Below are 18891 nucleotides of genomic sequence, written 5' to 3' on the forward strand. Positions count from 1 at the left end.
ATGGAGATCTGTACAACGCTTAAGTATGACTTTTGATAAGTTTTCAGTCACCGTCTAGTGTAGTTGCGTACGACTGTTATAGGTTTGAGCTGAGTTGTGTATAAGAGTTTCAAAAGATTCAGTCAGTGATAAATCTTTTTTATTTGCGATTTATTTAAAAAATTTCCTTATTTCGGTGGGGGGGGGGATCTTCAGCCCTCTAGCTGAAAATAACCCAGTGACAAAAGTGAAAGTGAAAAGTTTTAATAAAGCAATTAAGCACAAATCAAAGTGCCTACTCTCTTTAAGTTCAACAAGCTGAACTGAAATCTCTGTGGGCAGAGGTAAAGTCAGAATACAAGTTGTGTTTGCCAAAAGTGGATCCTTCTGACACAAGCTCTATTTACGACCTCAAACTTAAATATACAAGCTGTTACCACGCTTATGTGTGTTGCGCCGCCTCGATGGGCGAACACATGCACAACCTCACGGCGTTCAACCAAAGCCCTACTTCCAATTCGACAGTTATTCAACCTGAACGGTTACAACAAACTGTAGAACCCGTGAGGTATACCATCAATCTACCGCCATGTGATACCGAAATATTTCATGGCGATGTTTTACAATGGCCCTCATTTAGGGATTTATTTGCCGCTATTTATGGGAATAATCCAAGGCTATCTCCGGTAGAAAAATTATTCCATTTGAATCAAAAAACGCGAGGTGAGGCAAAAGCTATCGTTTCGAAAGCGCCATTGACGAATGACGGATTCGCATTGGCTTGGAACAATTTGTTGTGTAGATATGAACACAAGCGACTGCTTGTCAATACACAATTGAATTTATTATTCAAGCTTCCGCACATCTCTACAGAATCTGAGACCGAACTCAGAAATTTACAGCGGGAAATAAATAGCTGCATTTCAGCTTTACAAATACATGGCATCAATACAGATAGCTGGGATGCCATATTCACGTATTTGTGTTCTATCCGACTGCCGGACTATACACTGTCGCTTTGGGAACAATCTCTGGATTCGGATTCAGAGATCCCAAAATGGGTTCAGTTAAACAAGTTTCTAACCAAACTGGTTAAAACTCTTGAGAGAGTATCAAACCTTAAAGGCGAGTTGAGTACTCAACCCAATATTAAGTCGGCTGATTGTGAAGGTCGGATACCAACCTTGCAATCAAGGATTGGATCCAGGCCCATCAACTCCCATCACGCCAAGACAAACAATACCAGATGTAAACTGTGCTCATCTCAATCGCACATTTTGAAAACTTGTCAAAGATTCATTGAGATGCAGCCTAACGCACGGTTAAATGCTGTCAGAAAACTCCACGTCTGCTTTAACTGTTTATCGGACTCACATGAAGTCAAAAATTGTAAAAGTTTGTTTAATTGTAATAAATGTAAACAGAGACATCACTCTATGATTCACCGGGATCAGAGTGAGGATATAGCTCAGATATCTGACAGCACAGACACTACTGAGATTTCTACTAAATCTCGTGTGGCCTCCATTAAGGCCAATATTTCAAATGTGCCTACCAGACGAAGCATGCTCTTAGGTACAGCCGTGGTGACCATATGTCACAACGAAAGCACTTTCAGTGTCAGAGCCCTGATTGATTCGGGATCTGAAGCAACCTTTGTAAGTAATAGTTTACAAAAACGCTTACATCTGGCAACCAAAAAGGTCAGCGCGCGAGTTTCAGGATTGAATAATACCGTATCAGGACGAGTTCAATCGGTATGCTCGATCACAATTGGCTCGCCCCGTAACAAAAGTTTGAAACTAGAAGCGGAAGCTTTGGTACTGCCAAAATTGACTGGACTGCTTCCATCCAGATCAATTAAGTCTTCAATTGTCAAAAGGTTACCTAATATCCCCTTAGCGGATAATAATTTCTATACGAGTCAAAAGGTTGACTTGTTGATCGGAGCGGATCTTTACCCGAAAATCATACTAAATGGGGTAAAATCGAAAATCTTCGGATCCCTCGTTGCACAACGTACGGTGTTCGGTTGGGTTTTAACAGGTTCCGTTCCCTCCGAAGAAACAAAAATAAATGGCAAAGGCGACAGACAAAATTCAACAATAACACAAAATCATTTTTGTAAAGTAAATAATACTAATTTTATATTTACACAACAGAAACAACATCAGCAGCATCAACAGCAGCACCAGCTACAACAGGATCAAACTAACGATGATGGCGAAATAAATGATGGGCCCGGCTCATCGAATCACACCGATACGCATTGTGGCGTCGGTGGCCCGACACTGCATGCAGCAACGCTATCTCTGTCAGCAACATCCGTAGGCAGCACACCACCGAGCAGCGCTGAAGCGACAAGTACCAACAATTTCGAGTATTACAGGGGCGTCGCTAAAACGGTGGCAGCAACGGCTGCCACAGCTGCAACGTAGCGACATGCTGTCGCAGCAACGCCACCACTACCACCCCCATCACAAACATTGCCGCCATCATCAGCTGTGGCGGCCTCATCAGCAACAGCGCACTATCCACCACCACACCAGCAACACTATGCAACGAGCAACGCAGTGGCGCCATTGTCGGATGCCTTTCACCACCAGCAGATGCATCTACAGCTACAACAACAATACGAGCAGCATTATCAACTGCAAACAGTGTTGACAGTTGTTTTTGTGAGTCTATTTCGGTGATTTCCCCAAAATGGAAAAAATTGAATATCGAGATGTAATTAAATTTTTATTTTTGAAAGGCAATACGCTTTCACAAATCAAAGATGAGTTGGACTCTGTGTATGGTGACTCTGTACCATCGTTTACCACCGTAAAATTTTGGGCAGCTGAATTTAAACATGGTCGCAGGAGCTTAGAAGATGATGAACGTCCTGGGCGTCCAAAAACTGTAACCACTAACGATAACATCGCTAAAGTTCATCAATTGGTACTATTGGATTATGAAGATGTCAAAAGAACGTGTTTGTCACATATTAAACCAAGATTTGGGCATGAGAAAGCTGTCCGCGCGTTGGGTGCCGCGTTTGCTTACGCTAGACCACAAACGTGCGCGCATGAACATTTCCAGCGCTCTGTTTGGAAGGGTTGCAGAGATGGAAGCATCGCTGGGAGAAGTGTGTGGAGTTACAAGGAGACTATGTAGAAAAAAAAAAAATTTTGAAAAAGTCGCGTGCATCATCGTTAGGTCGGTTATTTATCAGACAGCCCTCGTATAACAAGGGTGGGATAATTACAAAGTTTAATTGTTTAAAAGTATTTTGATTAGTTTTAAAAGATATTTTATATTTTATTTAACATATGTATGTTGCATAATCTATTGCTCAAGTTCCATATTTTCAGTTTTCACAAATGATACAAGAGGCTTATGATAGCTAAAATACGATATAAATATTTTAGTTTCAATTTGATTGATATATCTTTGGAATACTGTGTCTATTACCGTTTTTGATCTCGTAGTTGATTGAGTGCGACTGTTACACATTTTTAAATTAAATGTTGTATCGAGAAACTCAATCAAAGGAAGCGCTGTGTTTATGTTAAAATCCCCACTTAAAATCATCGGAATTGTATCATAATTCTTTTTGGGAGCTCGCAATACCTCTGCGGTATATTTTGATCAAATTTTCATGTATAAATTCAATAACTGATTTTATTGATTGGTTGGGAGAGATGTAAATTGCTACAATCAGAACTAAATCTCCCTGGTCATTTCTGATTTCACAGGCACATATTTCTCCAACTTTCGAAAGCTGAACAGACAATGATTTCAGCTGTTGTGCATTGGGATCCATTTGTGGCGTAATAACACAGACTCCATCATTTACGTTGTGATAAATTGCTACTCCGCCTGCCCTCGTACGTGGTCTTTTGTAATTAAAAACAATACTAAAATTTGGAATGTCTACAATATCTTCATTATTTTAATATCATTTTAATTTTGAATTTTTTTACCAATTATTTTAAAATTCAAAAATATTTATCCGTCTTAAAATTGTTTTTTTTATTCCTATAAATCTAAATATTAAATCATTTTGTTAATTTAAGAATTATTAAATATAAGTTTAAATTAAATTCAGTTTAATTTAATATTTTAAATCATGAATTGTAAATTAAGTACATGTTTTTAAATTAAATGTTTAAGTTTTTTCATTTAAATTATTATTAAATTGAAAAATTTTTCTTAAATTATTTAAAATTAAATGATGAAAGTTAGTATTAATTATTGGTAATTACAATCATTATTTACTAAATTATATCCCGTTGGGACCCTATTTTGTTGCTGAAAGTGGTCTAAAACAGAAAAAAATATTGGGTTGTCAAAAAGTCTTGCGGTATTTTTATTGAATTTTATTGCATTTTTATCGCAATTTTCGATGACAGGCCTTCCGAAGCGTGGCGCATCTTCGACCACCTCTACACCAGAACGAAAACGTTGAAACCATCGTTGCGCGGTGGAAATGGAAACTGTATCGGGTCCATAAACTGCACAAATTTTATTGGCGGCTTGAGATGCATTTTGCTTTTATCGTAGTAGTGCTGTAAAATATGCCGTATTTTCTTTTTATTTTGCTCCATGTTTGCGACGATATAACTCACGAACGACTTAAAAGAAACGACAATCAATCAAGCACGTGTTAGCGCGTGAAATGAGCTTTCCAAAAGGTATAGCATGATCCAATGCGACGAATAAAACTAGAACTACGCGCTTTCAGCGCCAACTAGCGAAAATACCGCACATCAGTAGAAAATAAAAATCAAATTTATTGATTGAAAAACATTGAAATATTTGTCTATACTTAAAGCAGGATTAAAAAATATTTACACTTACCATTAACACTTATATTTGAATATCTATTTTGATTGTTCAATAATTGTTTTTTACGTGCACGAAACTCGCGAATACGTTCTGTTGAACTTTTTCCTGGATTTTTTTTTCATTCTAATTTTATTTTCATTTTTTTTTGCGTCGATGTTGACGACATATTTCGGCATTAGTTTTCGGCATCTTATAAAATTTATTATTTAGCGCAAGATATAAAAAAAAGAGAACTTAAAGCATAGAGAAGGTGCAGGTTCGACAGCGAACATTTGTTAGATTTATAGTAAGGAATTCACCTCACAACCACAGAATTCACGCTGTGAAATGTTAACATTTTTATCAGTTCTCCACATGCTCAACAGAGAAAATGAAGAGAAATAAATATATGTATTTTCGGCGTATGATGACGTGGCATGTATGCCCAAGCAGAGAATATGAAGAGACATAAATATATGTGTGCATGCTCCTTATGATACTACCAACAACAGCATTGTGATATTTTCAAGCTTCTATTTTTGCTTTCAACCAGGAAATCACTTGTATGTGCTTTTGTGTTTTGTCCTCAGCAATTCCCTAGTGACATGTAAAAATAATTATGATATGAGTATAATATTGTATGAATGCATACATAATAATATTTATAGTCAATTTGAACTTGCATATTTAATAATTTTATTTGATTTTTACATAATATAGTATACCGTAAATATTTTTGTATTATATTTCTTACTAATAGAAATTAAATTTATAACAACAATATATACATATGTATGTATATATGTACATCCTCTATCATATTAATCTTATGTCTCTGCACCTGCTCATATCATAATCTTATTATCTGCTCATATAAATGTATGTATACGCATGAGCGCATTCAGAAATTCAAATAATGATTTTATCGCTTATCAATGTATTACATGTGCGCGCATTGATCTACATGTTCATATACATTCATTTATACATAAATGTACTTATATTTGTATACATTGCCGAACAAATAATTCACAAGCATACAAACATGCATACGCGTACACATGTGAATAATTCACCAACAACAAATTGAAACATTGTTTTACAAAAACATCAATTGTCTAAATAGCAAAAGCATCACAAGTCAATATGGCAGCCAAATTTGCGAAGGCCAAATATGGTAAATTTTACAACAAAAAGGATTTTATTCAAAATACGCAGGCGCAAATTCCACAAGCGACCTCGCTTCATTAATAAAAACAGACGTCGTAACATCTCTTCGAGTATGCCTTTGCCAGCAAGCGTCTTCTCGCGACGATGGCAAAAGCTAAAAATCATAAATTGAACCTCTTTATGATGTTTGTTCTAAGAACGAAGTGAGAAAAGTGGCAACCTAGCTGTGTTCGATTTACAATATTTGTCAATTCTAAAATATTTTTCTGTGGCTCGCAAAAATCAGCGTCGATATGTATTGAAGCTCATACAAAAACATACGTATATACGCTAGCTTGTTGGCGAAACTGTTCGAGCAGCAAGGGAAGCTGTAACAATCGGCGATCGTTTGTTAGTTTCTTTCGGCACAGCTCGGATTTTCTACCAATAACACAACGTTGTGGCGCTTTGTCGTCGCGTCAGTGCTTCGACAGATTGACTCTTTGACACTTGTTATTATGAATGTATGTATGTATGTGGCTCGCATTTGCTTTTTTAGATTTCCGAATAGAAATCATCAACATTTCATCAACAGTCGTGTTTCCTTTTCCAAACCTTGTTAAATCACTATTTATATTGTATTTTTTTATTTAAATTGAAAACATAAAAATGATAACACCGTATCACTTCGATTAAACTTGTTGTAGTTAACCGTATTAGAATATTTTGCGGAATTCTTACTTAAAATTGTGACATATCAAGGGTTGTTATAATCAGAGTACTGTAAATTATTTGATTTTTTACATTGACTTTTGTCCGCCTTATGATCCAGACGAATCACTGTGCGTTGTATCAAAGTCAAAAAAAAAATATAAAAGAAAAGACCCTAACGTGCAATTACCAAAACAACAAGACTAAACCTATATACATACATATGTATTCACAAGTAAAGTGGTAAAAATATTATAAAGTTTAAAGATTGTGTGGTTAAAGCCGAAAGTTAAAAGGAAACAAAATCCCTTCAAAACTCGGCCGCGAAATTAAAAATGGCACAAATATCAAGACGGGCGCGTTTACTGATAGTGCATTAATCGGTACCGAAAACAACAAAAAATTAATTTAAGCAAAATTTAATAATAAATAATAAATAAATAACATAAAAAAGGGAGGAAAGGAAACCAACATCAACAACAACACAACAAGAAGCAGTTCGGAAACCAAAAAAACGGAAACGGATCACAGGCATCTGCAGATCCGCCCATCTTTATTTGCAGAAACAGCCCTTTGAAGCGGCTCAAAGTGATTTGTATCGACTCGACTTCATATTTAAAAATTATATATTTTCTTACATGTATGTTGGTTAACAGATACAGTTTATATCCAAAAAACTGTATTCAAGTCGGTTAACATTTTAAGAGAACGGTTGCTGACAAACTGTTTCAACTTATGGTTAATTTCCGGGAAACCGAAAAACGCTATACATATATATATGTATATGTACCTCCAAATATATGTATGAACAGTATACTACTGTGCCCAAAAAAATAACATTGTATTTATTTTGAAAAATCTGTATTTATTCTTCCAAATCAATTTAATCCCCTTCAAAGTAATCCCCTCCCGATGCAATGCACTTATGTCAATGGATTTTCCAGTCTTCGAAACACTGGTTGTAGTCACTTTCCGGGATGGCCTTCAGTTCCGTCTTCGCTGCGGCTTGAATCTCCTCTATCGTATAAAAACGGTGTCCCTGGAGCGGTCTTTTGAGCTTGGTGAACAGCCAGAAGTCGCACGGCGCTAGATCCGGTGAATACGGTGGTTACAGAACTATATGGGTTCAGTTTTTGGCGAAATAATCACGAATTACGACGGCAGTATGGGATGGTGCATTATCGTGGTGTAAAAACCAAAAATTGTCTTTCCACAATTCCGGCCCTTTTAGGCGGATAGCGTTACGCAAACGACGCATAATATTCAAATAATATTCCTTGTTGACTGTTTGACCGGTTGGAAGGAATTCATAACGCACAACACCACGAAACCGAAGAAAACAGTCAACATGACCTTGATTTTTGAGCGACTTTGGCTCGATTTTTTTGGTCTCGGCTCTCATTGGCAGGATATTCGCTCAATTGATCAGTTGTTTCGGGGTCGTAAGCATAGATCCAAGTCTCATCGCCAGTTATAATGCATTTCATGACACCCTGGTAGTCGGAAAGCATCGTTTCACACACACTTCAACGCGACGCCTTTTTTCCAAAAAATTCAATGTTTTCGGTACCAGTCGAGATTTGAGGCGCTTGAGGCCCAAAACATTCTTCAAAATGGTATTGGCTGAGCCTTTCGATATGCCAACTTCATCAGCAAGGTTTCTAATTGTTAATCGACGGTTTTTCAACACCAAATCTTTGATTTGTTGAACGTGAGCTTCGTCGGTTGAGGTTGATGGTCGCCATGGACGCTCTTCGTCTTTGACACGTTCACAGCCGGCTTGGAACTCACTATACCACTTGTAAACATTTTTTTTAGACATAGCCGCATCACGAAAGGCTTTCTGTACCATCCTCAACGTATCCACAGCAGAAAAATTATTCCGTAAACAAAATTTAATGCAAATTCTTTGCTAAACAAATTTCGACATCGCAAAAACGAAAAACTCACTTTTAGCAGCTCACAAAACGACACGTATCTCAAACACTATTGAATATTTTGACATGAAATTTGACATAAATGTGACTGGCACTGTGTGACTACCAACCTAAAAAAAAAATAATTCTCCGAATCCTATAATATATAATTATAATATATATATATACATATCTAAGAAAAAAGGTCCTATTTACGCTTACCATTGTGTATCCAATAACACAAATTTAAACAAAAACAAAAATATTTCAAGTATACACTTGACCACATTTCCCGGCAATACCTCTTATATTCTAAAAGTATAAGCAGGATTGCGCGAATAGTAAGCTTGGACAAGTTCGATCAGTGAAAGCAAAAAATAAAAATTATAAAAAACAAGATACATATATGCAGATACTTATATTCATATTTTATATTTATTTATACATATATTGACACATAAGTACCAACCAAAGTTGGAAAACAACCTACACATGCATATGTATGCATAAATAATAAAAATAAATTTCTGAAAAATTACACAAATTCTCATGTGTATTTAGAGTGTATGGAGAATGGAGTCATGTGTAGAAGTTCACGCAAGTGCGGAAAGTTCTCTGATCGCCATTCACTTGCCAGTGGCCAGAAACGATTCTTTTACATATGACTCAAGCAGCTCACGACTTCCGGTCTTTGACCAAATATCCTCTGGTTAGCGTAAGAACATCCGTTTGAAGGCGAGCTAAAGTGAGAAGGCGAAACATCCCCTCCATAGGGTTGTGCGCTGGCTTTGGGACCCGCCACGTAAAAAAACACCCCCAATGAAAATTAACAACCAGCCTCGGACGAGAGACCCCCTTTTGATGACGACCGTGGAAAACGAAATAAGGACTACGAATTGTGGGCATGCACCTGGAATGTCCGGTCCCTTGATTGGGAAGGTGCCACTGCCCAGCTGGTTGATGTCCTCACGAAAATAAAGGCTGACTTCACCGCCACCACACGCGTGGAAAACCTACATTTGTAATTGAACCTCTCAAACACTTGACTTAGTAGGATCAGCCACTTGGCGGCACTTAGCCAGTGATGACAGTCCTGCTGATGTAGGTAAAAGAGGGTCCATCCCTGACCACCCGCGATGGTTAATAGAATCTCCCGATCCTTGGCCACATTCGTCCATGTGCAACATGCTTGCCACAGAAAATTGAAAAATCGACACATATCATGATACGCTGGATTACACTGACTTCTTTGAACGATGTTCATCATTCTCAAGTCTCACAAAAGGCAAAGTATGCCCTTATCGCACCAACCCAAACACGAAATATCAGTACTAAGAGAATCGAAGCCGATTGATAAAAAGAACTTTCTCTTAGTTCTAGACCCTTTTCTAGACACGAAGCTCAGTATGTACAGTAAAAAACTTTTTCATTGTTTACATATGTACATATACTCAACTCTTGAAAATCTTAGGGTGCTGTGTAACACTTTTTTTTGCTACTTTCATGATAATCAGGGTGTTGTGTTAGCATTTGAGCTACATACAAATTTAAAATTTTGATGAGTAACACTTTAAAAGATATTAAATAATGCAAGTGTTTACGTTATTTCAGTGATGATTTCAGTGATTCAGTATTGAATTACATTAGGGTGGGTCGATTCCGGACTTTTTCCGATTCGGGATTTCTAATAGCGCAGAAAAGTTGCCTTAGCACTTCCTGATTCCAATGCAACTTTTTGTTTTGAGATCAGATTGCATCTTCAACCCCAACTCCGGCTTTGAAATTTCGGAAATTCGCCTAAAATCGTGAAATTGTCTACCTAGCGCCTGAAATACGCATCTCATGGCAAACTGCAAAAGTTATTTGTCACGTCATTTGCTACCGAAACAGTATATGTGATCATGGCGGTGGGACGAACCGTTCCCGAGATACGAGCGAAAATGCGGCGCGCCACAGCGCAAGGTGAAAATCGGCTGATATCAATATCATCGGCATACGCCAGCAGGTGTACACTCTTATGAAACTTCGTTTGGTATCGAACGGATCGGAGAGGTCCTTCCCGATCATGACGGAGCTTTTGGTGTTGTTCAGCGTCAGTTTACACAGCCGTATTAGTTTTGCGGGAATACCAAATTCAGACATCACGGCATAGAGGCAGCTCCTTTTCGTGCTGTTGAAAGCAGCTTTGCAATCGGCGAATAGGTGGTGCGTGTCGATTCTCCTTTCACGGTTCTTTTTCACACTGATAAGGTCCAATCAGTTTGTTGAGGGTGGGCTTTAATCTTTCACACAATATGCTCGATAGAACCTTGTACGCGATGTTGAGGAGGCTTATCCCACGGTATTGGCGCAGATTGTGGGGTTTCCTTTTTTATGGATTGGACATAGCACACTCAAATTCCAATGGTTGGGCATGCTTTTGTCCGACCATATTTTGCAAAGAAGCTGATGCATGCTCCTTATAAGTTCTTCGCCGCCGTGTTTGAATGGCTCCGCCGGCAATCCATCGAACTTATTCATGGTCGGGTAATGGAACATCTACTCCATCGTCATCGATTGGGGAATCGGGTTCGCCATCTCCTGGCGTTGTACGCTCACTGCCATTCAGCAGGCTAGAGAAGTGTTCCCTCCATAATTTAAGTATGCTCTGGGCATCGGGGTCTAGATCACCTTTGGGGGTCCTACAAGAGCATGCTCCGGTCTTGAAACCTTCTGTAAGTCGCCGCATCTTTTCGTAGAATTTTCGAGCATTTCCCCTGTCGGCCAGCTTATCAAGCTCTTCGTACTCACGCATTTCGACCTCTTTATTTTTCTGCCTACAAATGCGTTTCGCTTCCGTCTTCAACTCTCGGTATATATCCCATCCCGCACGTGTTGTGGTCGATCGTAACGTTGCGAGGTAGGCAGCCTATTTTCTCTCCGCTGCGACACGACACTCCTCGTCGTACCAGTTGTTCTTTTGCACTTTCCCAAAACCAATGGTTTCGGTTGCAGCTGTACGTAAAGAGTTTGAAATGCCTTCCCACAGCTCCCTTATACCGAGTTGTTGACGAGTGCTCTCAGAGAGCAGTAGTGCAAGCCGAGTAGAAAATCGTTCGGCTGTCTGTTGTGATTGCAGTTCTCGACGGCGACGGAGTCTCTCTCCCACCACGAATCCCACATCAAACTTACGCTCCTTTATATGGCCACTGTAGTAAATGCCACAAGGACCTACTCGTCTCTGGCCTTGTCCCGTCCATCGCATTTCTCGGACAGCGGTGATGTCAGCCTTTATTTTTACGAGGACATCAACCAGCTGAGCAGCGGCACCTTCCCAATTAAGGGACCGGACATTCCACTTTAGCTCGCCTTCAAACGGATGTTGTTAGGCTAGCCAGAGGATACTTGGTCAAAGACCGGAAGTCGTCAGCTGCTTGAGTCATATGTAAAAGAATCGTTTCTGGCCACTCCCAAGTGAATGGCGATCAGAGAACTTTTCTCACTTGCGTGAGCTTTTACACATGACTCCATCCTCCAGATAAATGCTCATACTCTAAAATTAGGAGACCGTCATAGCTCATTACAAAGCGATATATTTATGCAGAGACTTAACACCTGAAATAATTCTGGAAGGTATGGATAAAATCCCCAATAAATTGTTAGAACTCCAATTGAAATTATTTTCAACGAATATTTAAATAATAAACTAAATTAATTATGGAAAGTATAAAAATTATCTCAGATCACACATATACTGTGTTTAGCTTCATTTCTACTTGGTTATATTCTACACGGGTAAGTTTTACCCAAAATTATATTACAAAATTTATTATATTTTTTTCCGTACTGTAATTATTCGATGTTATGAACGTGATTCAAAGAAATATAAAATAAGTGTACCATAATATGCAGCTACTGTTTGTTTATATTGAAAACATTTCAAAATGAAAAATTTCGCGTGGTAGCCCTCAGATTAACTCCATTCAGAATACAACTCCAGTAGAATATTTACCATTCATGCTTATAGAACATATCCTCGTAAAATATGAGTGAGTAGACAAGAAACATAAACACGGTAACACGAAGTTTACCACAAATTCACAACAACAACGTTATTTTGTGCGACTCTCATTCAAGTCCACCTTTCGAGAAACTGTTGCTTAAGGGCTCTCGAGAATATTAACAGTTAAGCAATTCCTGAACTTTGAAAAAATCTGATAAAAAAGAGAGCTTAAATATTTTGACCTCAACTTTTTTGACGAGTTGAATATTTTGACCTTCACCAAAGGGAAGAGGATGTATGTATATATTTTTATCTTCCATAACACCGGGTAATAACACCAGATAAAGACACAACAGAACTAGGAGCTGTTTCAAGGTACACGAGCTTAAGCAGGATACTCTGTGCTACATGTCAAGTACGAACAAAATTGAAAATTTTCAATTTTTCTGCTCGCTGTTACCATGGGTAGCAACGTGTATAGTGCGGTATACAAACCGATCTCATTCTTGTTAAAATGTAGTGAAAGCTTGTGCGCTCATTAGTCACATTAGTCATTCTTCCGATTTTTGTTAATCGGCAGACAGGATAGAAAAAAAACAAAACGTCGTATGAAATTGGGGCAGATTTTATTATTTTTGGCATTAAACTATCTTCTATTTAAATTAAAAAACACTAAGAAAATTCAAGTTTGAACATATTTTTAAATGTTTACAAGTTTTTGTCAAAAACCAGGTTTTTTCAATTTAAAAAAAAAATTTTGAATTTTACACTTCAGATGCTCGGGAACAGTAGACCTACAACACGCATATACGGCAGCTGTATTCAGATTATTCAAGTAAATATCTACTTGATATGTTAATAAATAACTAAAATTTAAGCCAGTCCGCTTCGACTGGCTTTATTTAAGCATACATGAACTAATAATTAACAACATCATTGACATGATGTTTTTTAGTTGTAAATAATCTGTCATTTACTCTTATAAATACTGTAAATTGGCACGAATGTTAGTTATAAATTTCAACACGCTTTGTTTCAAATGAACAATTTGTATGTAAATCATCTCGAAATTGACTTCTTTCATCGGGATGTCCATATATTGGTTGTGAAAAAAGTCTTGCGGTATTTTCGCTAGTTGGCGCTGAAAGCGTGTAGTTCTAGTTTTATTCATCGCATCGGGTCATGCTATACCTTTTTAGAAAGCTCATTTCACTCTAACACGTGTTTGATTGATTGTTGTTTCTTTTAAGTCATTCGTGAGTTATAGCGTCGCAAACATGGAGCAAAATAAAGAGAAAATACGGCATATTTTACAGTACTACTACGATAAAAGCAAAAATGCATCTCAAGCCGCCAATAAAATTTGTGCAGTTAATGGACCCGATTGAGTTTCCATTTCCACCGCACAACGATAGTTTCAACGTTTTCGTTCTGGTGTAGAGGTGGTCGAAAATGCGCCACGCTCCGGAAGGCCTGTCGTCGAAAATTGCGATAAAATCGCTGAATTGGTCGAAAGAGACCGGCATAGTAGTCATCAAACCGTTATAAACCATTTGAAGAAGCTTGAAGTCCTTAGTATACCATGGCAACTTATACGGATGTATATGTTTAACCAAGATATTATAACGACTAAATTACTGAATTAATTTCTTAAGAATGGAAAAACTATTAGCTGTATCTAGTCCAGAAAGTAAATCATCCCATTTAAACTCAATGAGCAGATTGTTGAGTCGTGCAAAATCACAGTCAATAGGTTTAACTGGAGCGAAAATATATGTATCCACCTCAAATGCTAACGGAGAATGATGAACCTAAAGTTTAAATTATTGCTGAGAAAGACAAAGTCAAGAAATCGATCAAGACTATTTGAATATGAGTTGATTTGAATCATATTGAGACTAAGCGGGCTATCAATGAGAATAACTCATGAGAAGACGAAAAATTGGAGGAAATGAGGGCAGAGCTAAAGGAACAATAGGACCAGACGATATTACTTAGATTAAAGTCACAAAGAACACGAATCTAAGACATATAAAAATTTAAATCGAAATATTCACTGTTATAATAACTAGAATTAAGCTAGGTCTCAACAATAATATCAAAATCCAATTGTGAAGAAAAATTGCGAATATTTGATTTAGACTAATACCCGATAAATTTGACAGTACACCTTAAGACAAGAGTCATTAGGGGAAGACGCAGAAAACATTAAAATTATGATTATGGCAACTAGTCCGCAGCGTTATTTTCTCCATTCTTCATGCCAGAAGGTCATACTGAAGAATAAAAAACGGCATTAAAAAAGATGGAGGCATCTTAGCATCTTTCTTAATTAATTTATATGATAAAAGATGTTGGCTATCAACATTAGCATATTTAACAACGAAAGATATAGTATAATATTTTCTTCAGTGACCGAGTTCTTAAAGGCAGAAAAGTGAATCCATTTCTTGGACGGCATAGAGATCACAATTGGCATTAACGCCAATCCGGTTAAAAGTCGGCCATCTTGGATACCAATAGAAACTCAACCCCGGACTACATTTGACATTTCTACTGTGGCACCTCTCAGCTGTGCCTTAAAAAAACAGCTGTTATTGTCATTCACATCGCTTAATATTTATCAAAAGAAAATATTGCCATATAGTATTTTGAAATAAAAGCCGTCTTTTTTTCAAATATTTTCCATATAATAGAAATAGTGGATAAATTTTTTCATTTGTTAAGTCGATTTTCAGGTGAAATTAGATTCATTGCTTAAAAAAAAATTTGTTTGTTTATATATTTTTCCCTTTGTAGTGTCTAAATCAGCTGTGATAATGTAACAGATTTCCAATGCTGACAAGTAGATGGCGCAAAATCAGAGTCGCACAGAAATGGCGAAATCTTGATAAATTTTTAAGATTAGTAGGATAATCCATTCAACAGCCAAAATCGTGTGATTAAATGTCGGTCTGAACATGGTATTACTCCTCCACCAGTGAAACACGCAGAATCGTGGGTCGTGTCAGCTGGCACGACCTATTGCGTATTGGGCAATGGCAACATTGTTCAAATGAAAACAAAGCAAAGATGGCTGATTTCTGCGTTTTTACCACGTTTTTCACTGTGCACACATTTTGCCGATAAGGAAGGAAAAGGAAGGAAGGGAGTAGTCTTTTAGGCCTTAACGTGGTAAAAATGCAGAAATCAGCCATCTTTGCTTTGTTTTCATTTGAACAATGTTGCCATTGCCCAATACGCATATATAGTTTTGAGCACATCTTTGTTTTCAATTACAATTTTTTACAATATAAAATATCAAAACTGAAAACAAACTTTTAAAAATAGTTTATATATTTATATAATATCGATATTGGCAACCCTGCGTTGTGAGAGAGCAATCAGCTGCGACGTTTGCAACGGCAAAAATCCAAATGTCGCGGATTCTCACGTCATCGTCACGTCAGAGAGAAGGGAGTAGCGTTTTTCACTGTTCAGTTACATTGCGCACCCATAAGATAGGTCGTGCCAGCTGACACGACCGACGATTCTGCTTTGTTCACTGTCTAGCCTATAACTATAATGTGCATACGCTGCCGTATGTTACAGTCAAAAAATGAACGAAGAGCCTGTCAAATGCATAACGAACGGAGAGTAGACATTTGAATGACAATAATGTGCTTACATGCAGAAGAAGAAAGGGTCAATAAGCAATTTGTGTTTTGGTTTTGTTTCGTTTGGATTTTGCAAAAATGAACAGAAAATTAAAATATTTAAAAACAATTAAAATTCTTAATTCGGTTTTAGACGGAATACGCATATTGACAGAAATTAGTGAAATTACAAATAAAAGAGTTCGGTCGTGTTCAGTGAAGGAAATAAACAGAAAGAGGAAGAAGGATGTTTTTTTGTACGATTCCTGGAAATGAAGAGGATTGACCACACTGATTTTTTTATATACACGCGAATGACGCCACAAGTATATGGACTTTTGCTTACTCTCGTTGAGCCCTTTTTAAAAAAGAATTCGTTGAGAGAGCCTGTGCAACCGGAATGTCGATTAGCTTTGACATTACAGTAAGTTTGTTCATTTTAATATATTTTTATTATGTCTTATTCTTTTTTCTTTTTCTTAAAGATATTTATCACAAGGAACTTCGTTTCAATCGCTGGCATGGTCATTTCAACTGGGAAAGGAAACGGTTAGGCGCATTATTCTGGAGACAACTGAGGTCCTTTGGACGAAGTTAAGCGCTATTTATGTATCTGAACCTAATAAAGAAGATTTCAAGCAAATTTCTCAAGACTTCTGGGAACTGTGGAATATGCCCAAATGTGTTGTATCTATTGATGGGAAGCATATCGCTATTCGAGTGGTGGTCAATTTTTCTGCTACAAAAAATTTTTTCTATTGTGTTGTTAGCAGTATGTGATGCACGATATCGGTTTACCTATATAGATATTGGTGCATATGGAAGTCAGAGTGATGGTGGTGAGGACTTTTATATTTGTGCATTTACTTTTTTTTATGAATATTATTGTTTCTCTTTACATGTAAAGGCATTTTTCAAGTGAGTCGATTGGGAAAGAGGTTGCTAAATCACAAACTTCCCATCCCTCCAGCGAAAAACTTACCAATACGCAACTAAAAACTCCACACTTCTTCGTTGGTGATGCTGCCTTTCCTTTAGGGATAAATTTAATGCGCCCATACCCTGGGGGAATGTTACCAAATGAAAAAGAGGTGTTTAATAAAAGGTTATCAAGAGCTCGTCGCACAATTGAAAACTCTTTTGGAATACTAGTAGCGCCTTGGCGAGTTTTAATAACAACATTACATTTATTTCCGGAAAATGCAGAAAAAATTGTTTTGGCGTGCGCTGCCTTACATAATTTTATTATGTTTAATAATGAAAATGCATCTTCGTATATTGCAAGCAACTATGCTGATTGGGAGGACTCTAATGGTGATTTTCATGACGGTTTATGGCGTAGAGAAATTGAAAGTAATATCCCATCGATTATGCAATCTTCCAATTTGCATCATTACGGTGGAAGAAGTTCTTTGGAAATTAGAAATAACTTATGCAGTTTTTTTTAACACTTTTTAAAACATATTCTAAAATCACATATCTAACACAATTTCGAACTTGTTTATTTCTTTTTTAATAAAACTAAATGGGGTTTAATTAAATTCATTCAATTGTTGTTATTAAATTACTCAAAAGAGTTCAGGTACATGCATTTTATGCATCTTTTTATAATAAATATATTTGTTATAATAAATATAAAGTATACTAAAAAAAATCAATGCTCCAAGCTTTTTAAAAAATACGGAAATTAGGTTAAACGACAAGAACGTTTTTAATTTCATGTTTGCCTATTTTCGCGACGTAAGCGATATAATTCCAATATCATTTTTTCTTGGAAACCGTCATTGACCGACACTGGCAGGTCTTGCATCAGACACAAAACCGTCGTCATAAAGGCCTCATCAGTTTCACATCTTTCAGCCGGCGCCGCCATCTGCTTTTCTAAGTTCTCCATTGTTGCGCCAAGTTTCTGGTAGAGACTTTCTAAGTTGAGACTTTTATTTTTCTTCCGAGGTGGCGATGAAATTTCATTAAAACTATCATTCAATGATGACTCCAAGACTGAGTCTGTATTTGGTTCTGCATTATCACGAGTGCTGTACAATGAAAAAGTTATATTTAAAAACATTCAAATTTATACAAAGTACCTACCGACGCAGTGTAACGGAGTCTTTTAGAAACATCAGGGGTTTTAAAAAACGTCATTCCTCTAAGTACATAGCTCATTCCGCTAAAGGAGCTCTGGGCAACCAGAGCTGAGTATTATTTTATAACCCAAACCTTTACTTTATGATTTAATCATGTTGGTGACCCCGAAGTTTTTAAAACACGCGAATAAAGTGAAAATAAAAACGTGTGTGCAAAAAGAAGCAAAAAAAGGATTATATAACAAATTGCAATAAAAAAATGAATTGCAATCAAAAAAAAATTTAAAACCAAATTACACCTGCACAGGTAAGAATATTTCTATTTATTACTTAACTTTTTATTATATTATATAAAACTTTTTTTTGGGAGAAAATGGAGAATAAAATAAAATTATCAGAAGAACTGCAAAAACTTCATTTTAAATGCATGAGTATGGATATAAATGAAGAAGTAAGAAATTTGGAGAAACTCCAAGATAGTTTGGACAAAACATGGTCAGAGCTTCATCGAAGCTATTTAGAATTATCCAATGATCCCAAAAATAAAAGAAAACTATTTTAAAAATGATGTTGAAGGGACGGTTGGTACGCTTAATTCAGGAAAATAGTTCTCCCAGGAA

The 18891-nt window shown here is 36.9% G+C and overlaps 1 long non-coding RNA gene across 1 annotated transcript; it reads left to right on the forward strand.

Moving 5' to 3' along the window:
- Positions 1-15852: 15852 nt before the first annotated feature.
- LOC125780118 (uncharacterized) lies at positions 15853-18417 on the forward strand. Its single transcript, XR_007423564.1, has 3 exons — positions 15853-16608; positions 16670-17023; positions 17092-18417. It is a non-coding gene; the product is annotated as an uncharacterized LOC125780118 (long non-coding RNA).
- The last annotated feature ends 474 nt before the right edge of the window (positions 18418-18891 follow it).

The sequence above is a fragment of the Bactrocera dorsalis genome, unplaced genomic scaffold (assembly GCF_023373825.1).
Source record: "Bactrocera dorsalis isolate Fly_Bdor unplaced genomic scaffold, ASM2337382v1 BdCtg095, whole genome shotgun sequence".
Lineage (NCBI taxonomy): Eukaryota > Metazoa > Arthropoda > Insecta > Diptera > Tephritidae > Bactrocera > Bactrocera dorsalis.